This window comes from Myotis daubentonii, chromosome 3 (assembly GCF_963259705.1).
Source record: "Myotis daubentonii chromosome 3, mMyoDau2.1, whole genome shotgun sequence".
NCBI classification, from domain to species: Eukaryota; Metazoa; Chordata; class Mammalia; order Chiroptera; family Vespertilionidae; genus Myotis; species Myotis daubentonii.
The window spans coordinates 144220620-144238446 of NC_081842.1; the positions used below are offsets into that span (position 1 = coordinate 144220620).

Genomic DNA, 17827 nt, shown 5'->3' on the forward strand with positions numbered 1-17827 from the left:
TCCCTTATTTCAAACTCTCTTTGTGGGCTGACTAACATCCCATTGTATGGATATATCTGTTTTTATTTATCAGTTCATCTCTAGATCGATATTTGTGTTTCTTTCACCTCTTGGCTATTGTGAATAATGCTGCTATGAACCTGGGTATATAGGTATCTCTTTTAAAAAACAGAAAAACAGGAAATAAGTGATATCCACTCTTCTTTTCCTGTGTGTATGAGTCAAGGCTTTCCAAGGCATGTACACGCAGGGGCCCGGCAGGGGAGGTGGAGTGGCTATCCTTAGACGTTCAGACGACCACTGATGGAAGGGAGCAGAGCTCAGAGACAGAAAGGCGTTTTCCCCTTGAACTTGCCAAGTGCAGTTCCTGAGTGCTGTGCTTGTTGTTTCACTTTCCAGGAGAGAAGGGAAGGGCCCATCTTCAATCCCTCTTTTAAAGTTTAGTTGCTAGAGAGCCTCAAGTGTGTCTGCCAGGGTAGTGGGCTGTAGAAACATTTTTCTTTACTGTACAATTTATTGCTGCTTGTGTTACAAGGAACAATCATACTAAAGTATGTTCCAGATAGGTGGACCCTAGACAGGTGAAGACACCAGAGAATTCTTGCTGTGAATTAATTGCAAAGTTGTGTTTCTCTACAAACTGGGAGTGGGGAGTCGCCACTGTGCCTGGTCACTTCCTGGTGTTCTCTGGCCTCTGTGCTATTGGTCTCCTCCATCCCCCTAAGTCATGGCAGAAGAGGAAGAATTGATGCTGTGTCTTTTGTTGTTAATCCTCACCCGAGGATACTTCTCCATTGGTTTTTAGAGAGAGTGGAAGGGATGGGGAGAGACATAGAAGTAGAAACATCAATGTGAGAGAGACACATCGAACGGTTGCCTCTTGCACGCTTGAGGCCAGGGATCAAGCCTGCAACGAGGTACAAAGTGGCCTTGACTGGAATCGAACCCATGACCCTCCAGTCCACAGGCTGATGCTCTATCCACTGAGCCATACCTGCTAGGGCAATGCTGTCTCTTTTAGTTGTCTTTACTGAACATTAAAACATGTGGCTGTTTTAAGCCTATAGGAAAAGAAACTATATGTGTCCTGACCATCTCCAGAGATGGTAGTTCTTTGCCTGACCAAAGGTAGAACCCTATTAGCAAGAGTTTATATTCCAGGAAGTGCTTCAGACCAGAACCTAGCTCATCTACCAAGTAGTATAGTAATCCCAGAAATAGTCATATCACAATTTACTCCAACTTTGTCAAAGTTTTATGAGCAAATTATCTTGGAATTTTCTTAAGTGATTTGATGTTGAGAAAGTTAATGCAAAGCTGTGTAGGAAGTAGATTGAGGCTGTTGTTTTGGAGTAAAAAGGAAGAAGGGAGAAATGTAGAAAAAATGTAAACATTTTTTTATCGCCTATTTAGAAGATAAATTATCCCTTAGCTTGATGCTAGCTTTATGACCTGCTGCCTCCCTACCTCCTTCTCTCACTTAAATTTGTTTGGAACACCCCCCATGTTCTCCTGTCTCTACCTTAGTCTCTGAGGGTCTCCTGCCACACCTGTGAATCCCCTTCCCAGCTGTTTCTGCTCTATGCCATGTCCCAACTCCTTTCAACTTTTATCTTACTTGGCCCTTGCTTCCTTTAGATGCAGGCACTACTTGCATAAAGAAGTGACAATCTGCTGAATTATGTCAAGGATGTTGGGCATTTTTGCTCCAACGTCACTGGAGTTCAGCCTCATCAGAACCTTGGTCCCATTCTCTGTGAAACGGGGGCTCTTGGTGTCCAAGGGAAGTTGCTTCCTGTGAGAACCATGGACTCCTTTTAGGAAAGCTGGCTTTCTTTACTACTAAACATGGAAGCATAACCTTCAGGACATAGGAATCTGCTGCTCCATTGCCAAGGATTTTGTAATTTTTTAAAAATATACATTTTTATTAATTTCAGAGAGGAAGGGAGAGAGAGAGAGAGAGATGATTGGCTTCCTGCTAAACGCCCCCTCCTGGGGATTGAACCCACAACCCAGGCATATGCTCTGACTGGGAATCAAATCATGACCTCCTGGTTCATAGGTCGACGCTCAACTATTGAGCCACATCAGCTGGACGGCTTTTGTAATTTTAATATCAAAAGGTTAAATGCTATTTGGATATGTCATAGGATCTATGCCTGCTCCACGAGAATGTATGCTCAACCTAATCTCCCAGTTCTGATTGGATGTCATTCCCTCAAAAAGCTAGTATTTTAATGTTTTGGTAGGCTTTGAAATGTTGGTCTGCAAACTAAATAGAAGTGACTTTTTCAGAATAATAACTGTGAGAAACAACAGATCCTGGGGGATTAAGCCTAGACACAGAATCAATAGACCGGGAATTTTTCCTTGCTCAAATATCTCTGTGCTCTCTGAGTAAACAGAGCAACACTTTCCCTCAATGTAAACAGTTTTGGTGGATGGAGTTTTAAAAGGATTGTGCCTGCCCTTACTTAGGTAGAGAATTTTAATTCTTACTCTTCGCATGTTATGAAAGAATGGGAGAAAAGAAAGCGAGAAAGCAGAGCAAGTAGGAAGAAGGAGGTATCAGTGTTTACAGGGATAGTGTTAGCAGGTACCCAGGCCAGGGGGAGAGAGAACGGCAGGATTCCAAGCAAGACAAGAAAGCAAGACTTTGCTCTCTTCTCCAGTGAATATGGTTTTACCTGAGTGACAGTGAAGATTATGAGAAAACTAGAGGCCCGGAGCACAAAAATTTGTGCACTCGGGGGAGGGGGGGGCGGGAAGGGGGTTCCTCAGCCCGGCCTGTGCCCTCTCGCAGTCTGGGACCCCTGGGGAGATAACGACCTGCTGGCTTAGGCCTGCTCCCGGGTGGCAGAGGGCAGGCCTAATCCCTAGGTGCAGCCCCTGGTCAGGCTCAGAACAGGGCCGTTTGGGGAGTTGGGGCGCCGCCCCGTCATGCACAGAGCAGGGCGGATTGGGAGGTTGTGATGCCACCCTCAGTCACACTCAGGGTAGGGCCGATTGGGGGGTTGGGGCACCGCCCCCTGTCACACTCAAGGCAGGGTCGATGGGGAGGTTGCAGCGCCACCCCCTGTCACGCACAGAGCAGGGCCAATCAGGGGGTTGGGGCGCTGCCCCCTGTCATGCACAGAGCAAGGCCGATCTGGGGGTTGGGGAGCTCACCCCTGTCACGCACAGAGCAGGGTCAATCAGGGGGTTGGGGAGCTCCCCCCTGTCACGCACAGAGCAGGGCCAATCAGGGGGTTGGGGCGCCGTCCCCTGTCAGGAACAGAACAGGGCTGATAGGGAGGTTGTGGCCCTGCCCCCTATCACACACAGAGCCACAGGGTGATCAGGGGGTTGGGGAGCTCCCCCCTGTCACGCTGATCCCGGTGCTGGGAGGCCTCTCGGCTCCGCTGATCCTGGTGCCAGGAGGCATATTACCCTTTTACTATATAGAATAGAGGCCTGGTGAATGGGTGGGGGCTGGCTGGTTTGCCCTGAAGGGTGTCCTGGATCAGGGTGGGGGTCCCCACTGGGGTGCCTGGCCAGTCTGGGTGAGGGGCTGACGGCTGTTTTCAGGCTGGGACTGAAGTTCCCAACTGCTCCTTTTTTTCTTTTATTCTGGGCCAGCTTTAGCTCTGAGGCTCCAGCTCTTAGGCCTCCGCTCCTGAAAGCAGGTATCTGGTTTGTTTAGATTCTACAATCAAAACTCTGTATCAACTCCAGGTCTGAGATCCCGGCTAGCTGAAAGCTGGTTTCTGGGGTTTTGTTTAGCTTATATTTTTGTAACTATGTTTCAAACTGCCAGCTCAGAGGCCTGCAGCGTCAGGCGGGGAACGTTGGAGACCTCCGTCACTGAAGCAAGCAAGCCTCATGTTAGTTTCAAGCTGCCTGGCTGCCGGCCGCCATCTTGGCTGCCAGTTAATTTGCATATTGCCCTGATTAGCCAATGGGAAGGGTAGCGGTCATCCGCCAATTACCATGTTTCTCTTTTATTAGATAGGACTAGAGGCCCGGTGCACAAAAATTTGTGAACTCGGGGGGGAGGGGGGGGTCCCTCAGCCCGGCCTGTGCCCTCTCGCAGTCTGGGACCCCTCGGGAGATAATGACCTGCTGGTTTAGGCCTGCTCCTGGGTGGCAGAGGGAAGGCCCAATCCCTAGGTGCAGCCCCTGGTCGGGCTCAGAGCAGGGCCGTTTGGGGAGTTGGGGCGCCGCCCCCTGTCATACACAGAGCAGGGCGATCGGGAGGTTGTGATTCCACCCTCAGTCATGCTCAGGGTAGGGCCGATTCGGGGTTTGGGGCACCATCCCCTGTCACATTCAAGGCAGGGTCGATGGGGAGGTTGCGGCACCACCCCCTGTCATGCACAGAGCAGGGCCAATCAGGGGGTTGGGGCATTTCCCCCTGTCACTCACAGAGCAGGGCCCATCAGGGGGGTTTGGGCTCTGTACCCTGTCATGCACAGAGCAGGGCCAATCAGGGGGTTGGGGTGCCGCCACTCTCACACTCAGGGCAGGGCCAATGGGGAGGTTATGGCTCTACCCCGTCACACACAGAGCAGGGCCCGTGGGGGACGGGGGAGTTGGGGCGCCACACCCTGTCACACACAGAGCAGGGCCGATCAGGGGGTTGGGGCGCCACACCCTGTCACACACAGAGCCGCAGGGTGATCAGGGGGTTTGGGCACTGCCCCCTGTCATGCTGATCCCGGTGCTGGGAGGCATATTACCCTTTTACTATATAGGATAGAGGCCTGGTGCATGGGTGGGTGCTGGCTGGTTTGCCCTGAAGGGTGTCCTGGATCAGGGTGGGGGTCCCCACTGGGGTGCCTGGGTGAGGGGATGATGGCTGTTTGCAGCTGGTCACACACCCTTCAGGGTCCCCACTGGGGTGCCTGGCCAGTCTGGGTGAGGAGCTGAGGGCTGTTTTCAGGCTGGGGGTGACTGAAGCTCCCAACCACTCCTTTTTTTCTTTTTCTTTTTTTTTTTTTATTCTGGGCCAGCTTTAGCTTTGAGGCTTGGCTCCAGCTCTTAGGCCTCCGCTGCTGAAAGTAGGTTTCTGGCCTTTGCTTACAATGTTGCGATCCTGCTGGCTGAAGCCCGGCAGGTTTCTGGGGTTTTGTTTAGCTTCTATGTTTGTTACATAGTTGTTTGCAGCTCAGGGGCCTGCAGCATCAGGCGGGGAATGTTGGAGTCCTCTGTCACTGAAGCAAGCAAGCCTCATGTTAGTTTCAAGCTGCCTGGCTGCCGGCCGCCATCTTGGCTGCCAGTTAATTTGCATATTGCCCTGATTAGCCAATGGGAAGGGTAGCAGCTGTACACCAATTACCATGTTTCTCTTTTATTAGATAGGATAAGTTTTGAGATACCTCTGCTATGGGAAGCCAAGTCTCAACATTTTTTACTTCAAAATGGACTAACATTTTGTTGGTCTGTAGGAACTTATTCTACTTCCTCAATCTCTCTGCCACCTTTGGTGGCTCAGTCCATACCAAGTTGTAAGCTTTTCTCCTGAAATAAAACTTTTCCTCACTCCCCACTTCTACTGTGGTTTACTGGTTCAACAGATGACATTCTTTGGGTCTTGGTCACTAGGTCCTGATATTAAGCAAATTTATGCTAAGGAGTTAGTACCCAGGTATTTTACTAATGGTATTTGATGTCTAAGACACTAAGCACTGGTGGGGATGTGGGGGTTCTGAGAAGCAGCCTTGGAAGAGATTGTGTTGGAATAGTAGGGCCTCTTGGTGCTCTTGAAGTTTGGGGTTCTGGCCATACTTAAATGCACTCGATGTGGTAAGAATGTTTTTTAAAAACACAGTGTCTTCTATTACTCTACGTTAGAGGGTTTCATTATATATTAGGGCTGGAAAAGTATAACAGCAGTCTCATTCTAAAGATCTTTTTCGTGAATTGATATCTGTATGATCTGTTGTCATTGCTTGGGGCCAGAGAAGGTTTAAAGAAATGAAAGAAAGAAAGGGAGAAAGGAAGAAAGGGATAAGAAAGAAGAAAGAAAGAAGAAAGAAAGAAAGAAAGAAAGAAAGAAAGAAAGAAAGAAAGAAAGAAAGAAAGAAAGAAAGAAAGAAAGAAAGGAAGGAAGGAAGGAAGGAAGGAAGGAAGGAAGGAAGGAAGGAAGAAAGAAAGAAAGAAAGAAAGAAAGAAAGAAAGAAAGAAAGAAAGAAAGAAAGAAAGAAAGAGAAAAGGAAAGGGAGAAGGAAAGGGAGAAAGGGGGAAAAAAAGAGAGAAAGGGAGAAAGAAAAAGAGAGAAAGAAGGAGAAAAAAACTCCTGAAGATGTGCATCTCACTAGGAAAAAAGCCTGGAACACTGACTTACTAGGATGAATGAGATTGGCCATGTGTTTGTGTTCTCAGGTTAATTGTTTATTTAGCTGGCATTCATTTGGGGCTATATACCTAAAGCCATTTTACCTAAAGTGCCTAATTTTTTAGTAGTAGTGACCATTTATTGAAACATCCTGGCAATAAATCTAGCTTTTATAAGAAGAAAGGATAAATAAAAGGGTCATTAATATTATTAGAAAATTATATCTCATTTTTGACTTTTTCCCCAGAGAAAATCGAGACATGACTTAGTGTGTTTTCTTCATCAAGTATTTTGTCTCCTCCCAGCTGGTCAAGTCCTTTTCAGGTGGCATTTAGGCCTTGAGTTTGTGTGAGTCAACAAATGGACAACAGCAAATGTTCAGCCATCTTACTCATGTCAAGCCTAGCAAATTGGCAAATTATATGAATGCACCAAATGCATAAACAAGTTTGCATGAGCCAAGTATTCCAAATGAGGACAGCAGCTGCTGGTCAGATCCTTTAGAATAGAATTGCTTCTCCTGATCTTGCTACCTCCGGTTGGGAGATGTCAGCTTTGAGATTTATAGATTTAGGGTTCTGGGGTAACAAGTTGCCTCTTTGAACTTCTAGCTCCAAGAGCTTCTTGTTATCCAACCAAAGATATAAAGACGTTTATACCTCCCTATGTAATTCTTGATCATTTGTAACATCAGTGATGGACTTAAGAAAGCTTTTTTCTTTGGACATTGCTACAAAATGCTCATCAGTAAACTATGAATATTTTCAGAAGAGGTTCCCTTTGGCTAGTAAACTCTTCATATTGGTAACTGGAGTATAAATCTCTTAGATTTGCACTTGTTTTTCAATCTGAGTTTAATTGAACCTAAACAATACCTTTAGTGTAATGAAAAAAATCAGTCTCTCCCCTGCTTCTCCATAACAACAGTTATTTTTTTTGTATTTCTCTAATCCCTCTCCTCCAAACTCCCTCTTGAAATTGTTGATGTTAGAAATATGGTTTTATGCTTTGGAAGGTTGTTACTATCTAACTGAAATTGAATGTCTGTGGTTTATTATTCAGTACTTAACTTGATATAGGAAACATTTGCTGGTAAATCAATAAAAGCATCTTTAGGCATCCTATCTAATAATAGACAAAGATTGAAATTGACCGTACCTTCGCTACGCCTCCCATTGGCTAATAGTGAGATATGCAAATTAACTGCCAACAAAGATGGCGGTTAATTTGCATACATAGGCACGAAGGGCCAGAGCAAAGACTGAAGGTGGCTCCAGCCACTGGAGCGGCAAGAGGCTTGAAGGCGCCTCCGGCCGAAGCGAAGGCCTGGGTCCTGGGTGCCAGAGGAAGACCGGTGCTGGCAGCCAGGGGAAGGGAAGGCCTACTGCACGAATCTTTTTGTGCAACGGGCCTCTAGTTATATATAATAGGCAAGATATGGAAGCTACCTGTGTCCATTGACAGATGAATGGATAAAGAAGATGTGTTGTGTATATATGTGTACACACACACGTGTGCTTGCGTGCGCGCACACACACACACACACACACACTAAATGGAATACTACTTGGTCATAAAAAATATGAAATCTTGCCTTTTGCAACAACATGGATGGACCTTGAGGGTATAACATTACAAATAAGTTAGAGAAAGACAAATACTATATAATATCACTCATATTTTGGTGTAAAAACAAATGGACAAACAAAAACTCATAGAGCCCAGCCAATGTGGCTCAATGTTGAGTGTCAACCTATGAACCAGGAAGTCACAGTTCAATTCCTGGTCAGGGCACATGCCCAGGTTTCGGGCTCGATCCCCAAAGGGGGATGTGCAAGAGGCAGCCGATCAGTGGTTCTATCTCATCATTGATGTTTCTATCTCTTTCTCCCTCTTCCTTCCTCTCTGAAATCAATAAAATATATTTTAAGAAAATACACAAAAACAACCAAACAAACTCATAGATGCAGACAACAGCTTGGTGGTTACTAGAGAGGAAGAGGGTGGGGAGTGTGCAGAATGGGTAAACAGGGTGAGATGTAGGTGATGGATGGAAACTAGATCTTTGATGTTGAGAACATTGTAGTATATACATGTCAAATTTTAATGTACATCTGGAAGTTACATAATGTTATAAATCAGTGTTACCTCAATAAAAAAGAGCTTCATATCTCGCTACTATTAATCAAGTGGAAGGTAGAAGAAACTACTGATCTAGATGGTCCTCTAACTGCTTTGATCAAAAGAAATTGGTAAACCACTTGGTTTATGAATCTTCTTTTCTTTGAATCCATAGTGTCAGGAGAATATTTCCATGGATATTTTATTTATATAGAGAAACAAAACCTAAATCTCAAACCACCACTTAAAAAACCCACAAACTCCTGGGCTGTTATTTTGGTTGCGGACTCTGAACTCCTTCTTGGTTTTGTTCTGTGTGGTGGATGAATGTGTCTGGTGGGGGTGCATTTTAAAGGCAAGATGAGTTTAAGGATATAATTTAGTGATGTTTTGCTGAGTGCACTCCTTGGTATACATGTCTCTTCATATATTTTACTATTTTAACAATATTCAGTTATTTCTTAGCCTACTTGAGACTGACCTAACAATTTTGTGATTATTTCAAACATACATAATAGCTCAATATATGTGTCTGGTTATGATATTAGCCATTTTGGGTTAACTTTAGTACTATTTTTGACTGTGTGTATGAATCAGTGTATATTTAACAAGTGAGCTGACTAAATGCCATTAAATGAGTTGTCCTTATTTTGGCTTATGCCCTGCCCGAAGTTTAAGTTTTTATATTGAAATCTAGCATTTAACTACTACTTTTAAATCTCTGCCTTTTAATTTTGGATACCAAATATGGCAGATTTATTCAGGTGGCCAAGTAGACTTTTTCTGACCTTGAATGTGGTTTACTGGCATTACATTTTTTTAAGAAAAAGGAGTCAGTATTTGCCATTTTAGGGATAGCATAAGCCTGTGAGATTTTCCAAAGATCATTTTAAAAATCTGGCTTGCAGCTGGCCTGACATCTACATTTTTAGCTAAAAGGCATCTTCCTTGCATTCGTATTTAAGTGACCCTGGAATGCATTGCAGGGCTAGTTTTCTGTGGGTTAATCTTTGGACACTTCATAGCTGACAGGCACCAGCATCTGTGGTTTATGTTGCATTGTTTTTCAGGTCTACAAATAACATTCTCCTAAATCTGATGATAGTTAGGGGAATGTTTACTAAGACTGGTTTTCTTTTCCATTTGCACAGTTTTAAAGCTGGAGGTAAAACATAACCCAAGTGTAGTTAAAAAAAAAAAAAAAAAGCTGTCACTCAAAAAGTAATTCATGGCAGTAGTAAGGTTGAAGGAATACCAGGAACTCATGCTTTGTGCCGGACTGTTCAGTAAGATGCATTTCTTTTGTCTAGTAACATTGTGCTCTGTACTTCAATCTGGAGGCCAGGTGTTCACAGGGGTTATTGAGGAAAGGATTTTTGTATGTATGCATTCAGGCTAAGGCATTATTATTAGTGTTTTCCACAGCACAAACAACCAAAATGTCAAAGGAGATACTTTCGTTTTATTATAATTTTAATGGAGTCTGGATAAGAGTCATTTGAAAGTTGAACAGACCACAATTCATTTATATGCAGTCAAAGAGCTTTGGGTCCTCAATGTTGGGTATATAATCCTATTAAAAAGCCCTTTAAAATCAATAAAAAATAAAACAACCTTAAAAGTGTGGTAGCATTGCATTCATGCTTTTTAAAAAAAATCTATTTCCAATTACATTATTTTTCTTTAAATGTACCACAATGGATTTTAAGAAATGCTTTTATCCTATGGATATATACTGCAGTCCAAAATATGTCATTTCTTTTTGTTTTGTTCTAAAGAATCCATCTTCTCCGTCATTTCAGAGCCTGAGCCTTGAGGTGGCCATTTTGCTGAAAAGCAGCTAAGGCAGCAGCCTGTCAGCCTGGTCTTGTTCTGCTGAAAGAGTGTCATAATGCATTTCTTTGCCCAACATGGGCTTTATTTCCAAATTTTTGAATGAAATCAAATTAAGGTCAGAGAGTTAAGTGTAAAAGATAAATTTTGCAGATAGAGCACTCATTAGCATCCACTCATCAATTTCAAATTGGGGGCGGGGAGACCATTGTACTGCTGTGCTGATACTGACTTGATAACAAATTTGATGAAACTCTGGCCCTTGTGAAGGGCAGCTGATAATAATGGTGCAAACTCAACAAAAAAGTTTGAGTAAAATCTGCAGGAGGTATTTCTTTCATTTGGCCTATTCTGTTGGCTTTTGTTTGGCAAGAGGGAGGTGTGGAACTTATCTCCCCGGCTAGGGAGATTGTAATGTGTTTAAAAGTATTGAGTATGCACTGCTGTTATTGACTGTCCCTGACAAGACAGATAAATGGAAGCAACGTAGTTGTATATTGAGGAGGAAAACTCACCCAAACATATAGCATTCACAGAAACCTGAAAACAATTTGCATTTTCGTAATCAAAATAAAAGGAAGCTCTTTGACTATTGAAAAATCTCTTTTCCTCTTTCTCTTTAAAATGTAATACATCAATGGCCACATAATCTTAGAAAATGGGGTAACCTCAAATATTTTTCTTTAGGACTGATGGTATATTTGATTCTTACCCACTTCTATGTAAAGTTAAATGAGGTCTTTTATATAATTAGATGGCATAACACATACGACGGGTCATGTTTCTGCCCTGCAGAGTTGAAGAAGAAAGTCGGCCTAACAAAGAGCCAATTCCACTAATTGAATTCATGCCCAAGTGGGTGAACATGATATAGATGTTTGGTTTTAATAGAGCTTAGAGAGGGTACTGAGTCCTGAAATGTTCTGTTTGCAAAGCTGTGCTCTATAAAAGTTGTCTTTAACATGGCTGATGACTCTTAATCAGAATGGTAGACTTGCTGGTGTGATGATGATTGGAGAAAACAACACTGTGGTGCCTACACATTACTGTTTTTAATGTATTAAGATACCTTTCTTTGGGAATGGCATTTCTGAGTACCTGTCTTCTCTGCTCTGTTTCAGGTGTGAATCATGGTGACACAGTGAAAGGCGGTGATTTACTGCTTTGGGGGGCATGCGTATGTATGATTAAGGGATGTAAGTGCAGGACTCCAAGATTTACTTCCTTCCTGCTCCAGCGGGGATCGCCGAGGAGAGTGAGTAATGGGATAATTTATAACACCGCAGGCCCTTCGTCAAGAGACCTCTAGTCAAAACAGGAAGATAAAACTCAGATTTCAACTGGGAGCATACAACTTTTGATCCTCTCTGGACACTTCTTATTTGCAAGCAGTAGAGTCTTCAGAATTTTTGTTTTACTTTCTCAAGGAGAGTTCCATTAAAAAGGTTAGTGTGTCAATACTGGTTAAATCATGTAGGTAGTACTCTTTAAATTTTCTATATCTTTCCTCCATGCTTTTTGTTTCTTGACATTCTAATGTTGGAACATCAAAGAAACTTAGTGGTCCAATTATAGTCCTCAGGTTCTTTTTATAAGGCCAAATTACCAAATGTGAGGAGTGTAATGACAAATTCAGCAACATTTTTAAAATTTTTGTGGGGTTGGGGGAAGCGTATCAAAAGCTATTAGTTTAAGATTCTTAGAATGTTTCATTTTTATTTATATGGACTTCTTCCCAGTTTTGAGGTAATGAAATGGGTGATTGGGTGAATAAAGAGTTTTTCCTCCAACTCTGGTGTGTGTGTCTGTGTATATGGGTGTGTATGTGTGTAGGGAAAAAGGGTTTAACTGGTTATGGAGAGAGCTTTATTCAAGGATTTAAAAAAATATTACAAGCAAACATAGGAAAAGTTGAACGGGGCATTTGGTTATATTCAAATGGTTTGTTTCATTGCCAGTGGCTCTAGATACAGGCTTCTATGCTTTTATTTTCATGAATTTTGAAAATATCAGATATAGCCTTTAGAAGAAAAATCCTTCTAAAATTAGAACATATCATCACTCTGGATTTGCTTATTGTTCAGAGGTTTTAGGCGCTATTTAATGTGATGGGATCTTTTAACTTCTTATTGTGGGTGATATTAGGTTTATGAAAAATGAATACCACACGTGATATTTTAAAAATACTGATTTTACCTTTCACTGTGGAATGTCTTAGCAGTTGGCAGTAGACTTCTTATATTAGAGATCATTAAGATAAAATGGGAACAGTTCCAAACTCTTCCTTTTCTCCCATCTGCCCTAGATGACTAAAAGGTTTCCATAAATAACTGGTTACCCTTTTGAACTGACCTTCAGGCTCGTGTGATGTAAATATTGATGGCCTTGACATTTCTTGGTATATGCATAGTTCAGAAGACACAGTCTCTCCAGATAACTCAAAGCAGGTGGATGAGTGGGTAGACAGCCCTGGTCCTCACCCATCCCCATAATTCAGAGGGGCCCTAGCCATAATCCTATTTCTGGACTTTGGGCCAGGAGAATGTCAAAGGCAAAATAATCTACTAATTCATGTCCTCTAGGCATTTCTATAGTCAACTCTCTCTGGATTGGACCCAAGGTAATCTGGCTTTATAAGATGTTTTCTAGGATAAATAATATGTAAGTGACTTGGTTTTTTCCCCCTTTAAAATTGAGGACTTCAGCCCTAACCGGTAGAGTGTCGGCCTGCAGACTGAAGGGTCTCAGGTTCGATTCCAGTCAAGGGCATGTACCTTGGTTTCAGGCACATCCCCAGTAGGGGGTGTGCAGGAGGCAGCTGATTGATGTTTCTAACTCTCTATCCCTCTCTCTTCCTCTCTGTAAAAAATCAACAAAATATATTAAAATTGAGGACATCAGTACTACTGCCAGGGTGATTGTATAGGTAGCTAATTGTTTGGGCTCTGGAGACATAGTTTTCAGGTTCAAATCATGGTTCTATCACTTACTAGCAATGTTACATTAGGCAAATGATTTAACCTCTCTCAGCCTTTCTTCTCTCAGCTATAAAATGGGGATAATAATTTATTAGAATTTCATAAGAGCTATCCTATTGTGATGAGCACATTAGTAAAGATGTCTTAAATGTTAGTCATTAATAAGCTTTCAGGTAGTCTGTGCCTGTAGAGACTAACTTACAAAGCTGATAAAACCTACAACTTAAGAAAATCTTCTATGCATTTGGAGGTCCACACTCCTGGAGTACATATTCAGTTACATGAAAATTATATATTGTGAAAAAATGAGAATATAGCACTGCCTTTGCAAAAATGGTCTAACAAGTTGTATTATTTCGCTGTGGTTTTAAAGTAGTTTTTCTGGCTTTATGGACATGGGAATATTAGAATACTTGCTTCATTGTATTGTCAAGCATTATTGGTAGCCTTAATTTATACATCCATTGTGCTGAGTTTTAGTTGCAGAACAACCCCCTGCAGCGATTATTATAGCACTTGAGAGGATGGAATTACTATGTTCTGTTTTGGGTTTTTTTCTTTCTTTCTTTCTTTTTTTTTTTTTCCACTAAGAAGCACTGGAACCATGAGATGGTGCTTACCCATCTGTCTTTCAGGGCATTTGTATGTATATTACCTGAGCACTTAGGCACATGAAGAAAGAGGGTTTAAGATGGAGAAGAAAAAGGAAAAATTGAAAATAAAGTAACATGATGGAAATTACGGAAGCCTCTTTGCAAAGAATGCCTAAACTGCTCTTAAAAGCAGATTTAACAGCCAGTTGCAACACCATTCACTATTGTCTTTAGGAAACCAAGCTCAATCTTAGTTGAAACTGAAGTGCAAATCTGGAAAATGTCCAGGGAAGTCAAGCAGTGCAGGTTTCTAATTCTCAAATTCAAGGGGGAAAAATCCAATTTACAAAGTAACTTCTTCCATTGATTGTGAACTGTCCGTGTTTGGGTTGAAACATTAACTGATTAAGTTCTTCAATGCTATGCAGTCGTAATTGTGGCCTCCACCATTCTAACCTTCTAAATTTGGGTGACTCATGGGCCATTCACTAAATGAGGAATAGAGAGCAGAGTGGAATGTTGTGTCATCAGCTTGATCTTTCCTAAAGAGAACCACTAGAAAGATGTTGAATCCGATTCAAATATTACTTATTGATTGCCTGTGTGTCCTAGCACCCAGTACACTGCTCTATAGCTGATAAAACACACCATCTACTTAATTCTCCTTTTCAAATTACACCAAAATGATGTAAAAATGCTCTGCACTGGTAGAAAGGGAAGATTTGGGTGTACTTCACACCACTGGGCTCCTGGCCAGCTTTTCTCCTTTGTATTTATGAATGCTCACCCTTTTGAATTTCACTTGGGGGATAAGATGAGGTGTTCTCTCCCCCCCCCCCCCGCCCCATATTTGATTGTCTTAATTTACCCCCCAGGTGGCCACACCCCCCAAGAGTTTCTACAGAGTTCTTTCACCCAGATAGTAAGAGTGGGGTCTGGCTTCTCATGATTTTTTGTGTCTCTGTTCACTTGAAAACCTGTGGGAGTTTGTGAGAGTTTTGGTGGTGATAGGGCTGCAGAAATCAACTTTATTTTATAGCTGCAGTAACTGAAGCCCAAATATATGAAGAAATTTCAAGATCTTTAGCCATGACAATGCCTAAAATAAGTGCATTTTTGGCTTTTCCATTAAGGCATACTAGTGGGGGGTGTAGGTAGGGGTTAATAATAGGGTTTTGGGTTCTATTGTGTTTAATGGATTGAAGGGGACCAACTGGGGAGTGAAAGAAAAAGGGCTTGAAGATAGAACAAGGAAATAGGGTTTGTTTGAGGTTGTGTTAAAGGGTTACCCTTTGGTCAGGAAGCGTGAATATTCTTTCTCTGGTGTAAGAGAAAATGAAGAGATTGAAAGCTTTGTTGAAGCTCAGATATTTTTTAGTTGTAGTTTACCTTCTATTGAAACCATGGAACAAATACTGTTGATTCCTCATCAGGTAATTTAGGGGAATGAAGTCTGGAGGATTTTTGGTTCTACCTTCTTGCCTCCTTCTGTCCCTGTTACCTTTTGTTTTGCTAAAAGAAAAAGCAAGTGAAACACTTTCCAGATCTGATAACTGCACAGATCTCCAGTGAAACCGCTGGCTCCCATCCCGGGATGAGGTCACACAGTCTGACATTATTTGGGTTTATGTCAGTGTGTCAATCAGAATGCAAGGCACATTGTCACAATTCCTTTCCAGCCATTTCTCAGGAGCGGCTCCTTGGCCAGTTGTATACTTTGTATAATCATAATCATTCAGAAGCAGGTCCCATCCATGGGCATGTGTGTCTTCTCTTTTTCAGCAGATAGTTTTAAATTCATATGGAAAACATGCTGTTTAGTTGTAGCTGGTATTACGGCTCTGGCCTTGTCTGTGTTCGCTCTTGCATTCAAACTTGTCTGGGCAAGTGTGGGGGTCTGATGTTCTTTCCTGGTTTCCTGGAGTCACTTTTCATCATTGTTTGAGGAACTCCTGGGAAAGACCTTGTTCTATGGGAAGGTGCAGTTGAATTGGACAAGAGATAGCCAAAGGACAAGCAGCCCTTGCTGGTGTCTCATACGATCAAGACCAGAGGTCCTCAAACTTTTTAAACAGGGGGCCAGTTCACTGTCCCTCAGACATTCCACACATGCGCACTGTGGGCCCGGGATGAGTCGGCTGCTAAGCAGGGCAGGCAGCGGCGGCAAAAACACCCGGCAGGCCGGATAAATGTTTTCGGCGGGCCGCATGTGGCCCGTGGGCCGTAGTTTGAGGACGCCTGATCAAGACAATACGTCTATGTTAATATGTGTGTCTCAGAATAATGTTCATGATAAACTAATGGTTATTGAATGTTTACACCATTTTAAGTGCTTTACACATCTTTACAGCAACCCTTGGGAGTTTGTGCTATTATTCACTTATTTCACAGACAAGGAAATAAAGAACAGAGGTGAACAGACAAGAGACATGTATATTCTCAAGGAGCTTCTGGTGGAAATGGAAAATTAATGCTTCATATTCATTCAGCAAGTTCAATGCCTACTACATATAAGCTGAGTTATAAAAATTTATGTACCTCCTATGTTTGAGCAAATGTGCTTGCAATCAAACGGAGAAGTGTGTATGTAAACCGAACTTCCAAATGTGTTAGTGGAGGGGAGGAGGAGTCCAAGGAGAGCATGCTGACAAGCACTTGTGAGTACCTTTCAGTTGAACTCCTTCTGGAATCCTGTTGGAAACCTAGGGAGATCTGACTGTTAAAAGTGAAAGGGGTGTCGGAGGCTTGGGAAGAGATTAACCAAATAATTTATATGCATATATGCATAATCCATGGACACAGACAATAAGGTGGTGAAAGCCTTGTGGGGCATAGTGGAGTGGTTCAAGGGGTGGAGGAGGAGAACATCTGCAATACTTTCAACAATAAAGGTGAGTTTTTAAAAAAAGTGAAAGCAGAGAAATGATTTACCAAAATCTGTGTGTCACATTGAGTATGTGACGTGACACCAGTGACTCCATTAGGCACAGGGTTGGCAGCAATATCATTAAGTGGCTTAGGCAACCTTGGTAGATGCATTCCTTAGTGTCTCAGCAGCTACATTAGTACTTTGGGCATTAGCACCTGTGACCGTGGTTCTCATTTGCAGACATCACTGGATGGCACCCAGCAGGAGAGGGGGACAGTGGCAGATACTATATGATGGTGAAGATAGTGTTTGTGAGGTCGTCAGTCAGTCATCTCCTGGGGAGTTCGTGGTATTTACTTATGGTGATGAGGATGCATGGGTAGGAGGGCAGAGCATTGGTAATCACAGAGAAAGGAAATCCCTAGTAATAAATCATCACTTCAGTTTGAGGTGTGCTTTGGGGACATGAATTCCATAAAGTGCTATTTAGCAGGTGTGCGTTCTGGTTGCACTACTACACCTCAGTTCTCTGTTTCGAAAATGGTGATAGTAATAGAATTTACCTCATTGGGTTGATATAAGGCTTAAATAAGTTAATATAAGCAAAGTGCTAATAGTGATGCTTGTAAGCCATTATCTAAGTGATGGTGATAAAGAAATAACACTTTAAAAAAAGTGTCTATTTAGGTCCTTTGCCCATTTTTTTTATTGGATTGTTTATCTTTCATTAAGTCATATGAGTTCCTTATACATTTTGGAGATTGAACCCTTATTGTATGTAACATTGGCAAATATGTTCTCCCATGCAGTGGGCTTTCTTGTTGTTTTGTTGATCATTTCTCTTGCTGTGTAGAAGTTTTATTTTGATGTAGTCCCATTTGTTTATTTTCTCCTTAGTTTCCATTGTCCTAGGAGATGTACTGATAAAGATATTGCTACAACATATGTCTGATATTTTGCTGCCTATGGATTCTTCTAAGATTTTTATGGTTTCCCATCTTACATTTAAGTCTTTTATCCATTTTGAGTTTATTTTTGTGTATGGTGTAAGTTGGTGGTCTAGTTTCAATTTTTTTTTTTTTTTGCATGTATCTGTTCCATTTTCCCAGCACCA

At 42.2% G+C, this 17827-nt stretch overlaps 1 long non-coding RNA gene across 3 annotated transcripts in view; it reads left to right on the forward strand.

Annotated features, from left to right (window-relative positions):
- Window positions 1-17827, forward strand: part of LOC132230772 (uncharacterized) — a 392295-nt gene that overhangs the window by 181212 nt on the left and 193256 nt on the right. For 2 of the 3 annotated variants that reach the window (XR_009451933.1, XR_009451931.1), the window contains exon 4: window positions 11395-11718. This is a non-coding gene — a long non-coding RNA (uncharacterized LOC132230772). The remainder of the gene's footprint in view (window positions 1-11394; window positions 11719-17827) is intronic. The other variant, XR_009451932.1, reaches the window with a different exon arrangement.